Source organism: Eurypyga helias, unplaced genomic scaffold, assembly GCF_000690775.1.
Source record: "Eurypyga helias isolate BGI_N326 unplaced genomic scaffold, ASM69077v1 scaffold27087, whole genome shotgun sequence".
Lineage (NCBI taxonomy): Eukaryota > Metazoa > Chordata > Aves > Eurypygiformes > Eurypygidae > Eurypyga > Eurypyga helias.
In genome coordinates this window covers 1-1,918 of record NW_010261483.1, presented here as the reverse complement: position 1 = coordinate 1,918, position 1,918 = coordinate 1, and positions in this window count along the sequence as shown.

The following is a 1,918-nucleotide window of genomic DNA, read 5'->3' as shown; positions in this document are numbered from 1 at the left end:
TGGCAGGCAGCCTGGTGCTGGGCTGCTCTCCAGGAGCCTCTCCAGCTCCCCGAGGAGGGCTGCTGGTTCCCAAACCCCCGGAAGGAGCCCGCTGTACACCTGCCAAGGTGGCGAGAAGCTGAGTCGAGCAGCCGTGCCCTGGGACCGTGCGGCATCGCTGGTGGCTTCCTAACCTCGTCATGGCAACATTAGCTCCCAGGCCCCATGCAGGAGCTCCCTCTGTCCTGGCACACCCCGGTGGGAGCTCCCCAGCCCCAAATTCGGTGATGGGTGCTGCAGGCCTCTGTGCACTGCCCTCCGCCAGCTCCTGCACTTGTCTCCCAGCCAGCATTCCTGTTCTCTCCCCACCAGCTCTCTCCCAGCCCCTGGGACCCTGTGCTCCAGCGTGGCAAGATGATCCTCCATGGGTGCCCACTCCCCAGCTTGTGCCATGGGTCAGCTCCTATCCCTCACGCAGGGCCAGGATGATGCCAGGCAGCTCTTGCCTGTGGCCTTTCCCACAGAGACTGCCACGTAGGAGGGTGACAGGAGAAGGGAGTGCTCGTGACAGCCCGATTTCTGTCCCCTCTCTGCGTCAGGAGGGCTGAGGAATGAAGCATCAGCTGAGATCTCAGGGTGAGTTTGTCCCTCCCCAGCCAGAGGATGAGTGCTGGGGGGCGAGGGGAGGGGGCTGCCTTGGCAGAGGGAGCTGCTGCCATCAGCAGGAGGAGCCGGCAGAAGGAGAGGGATGGAGCTGTGTGGGCACAGGGAGCGGAGCCAGCGCAGCAGCTTTACGTCAGCTGGGTACCCGTCCCCTACGGCTGCGCTGCCCTGACTCATCGCGTGGACTCCCCAGCCTCCCCGGGAGGGGGGATTCATAGGGACCCCATCCTCACTGCTCAGAGGGCTTGTTGGGGGATAAAGTGGCACACAAGGGTCGTTGCAAGTGCCCTCAGCCCAGCTGGGACTCCCTCAGGTTACCTGGGTTGAGTCACTCCTAATTTTGCAGACCCTCAACTTGGGAAACCTCGATTGCTTTCCCAAGCCCTACACATGTGGGTCTGAGGGAAAGGGCTGTGCTGGGAGAGCTGTGCCCCCACAGTGGGTCTGTGCCCACCCTGCTCAGCCCTGGGGAAACAGGGCTGGTGGCCAGGCGGAGATGGGAGTGGGAAAGGACCGGGATGCTCTAAGCGGGAGCAGTAGCATCCTGCCAGGGCTGGTGCGCATGGCTCCGTCTGCCAGTGGGTCCGGAGGGAATCCCTGGCAAAGCGAGTGCTTCCTACCCCTCCTCCTGGGCTGCTCCGTGCAGAGGCAGGAAAGCTGCTGCTGTGGCAGGGAGGACATTCCCGGCTTCCCAACGTCCCCCTGGGGCTGGCAGAGCCCCGCACAATGTCAACCCCTCTATTTTCAGCTTCCTTTCTCTCGTCTCCAGCCCGGGAGGTGACCCACACAAAGATGTTCTTTTATAGTAAAGGACAGGGCTGTGGGGATGCTGAAGTGAGGAAATGACGGAATTAAAGCATCCCTGGCTCGGGGTGGGTGTTTGCCTCCATCCCTTCCCGCAGGCAGCTCTGCCGGGGCTGGGCGGGGGGATACGGGATGGGCAGCACAGGCACAGGCGGCTGCTCACTCGGGAAGGAAAATGATGCAATCCACAGGAGGCAAACAGCATGGAGATGTCACCAGGACGGTTGTCATGGCAACGCCACCAAAAAATGCCAAACCAAAAAATGCCAAACCAAACAAGGAGCAAAGTCCACTGTTTCCATCCCAGTGGGATGCTGGGGGGTGTGGGAGCAGGTGCTGGTGGGATCTAGGGGCCATGGGGAGCCTGTGGGGGTCCTGCCCTGGCCCCTGCTCGGGCGCAGACCTCTCCTAGAGCCAGGCTGCGGGCGGGTGCCCACCTTCCCCTTTCGAGAGGAAGCATGGCCCCCACGGC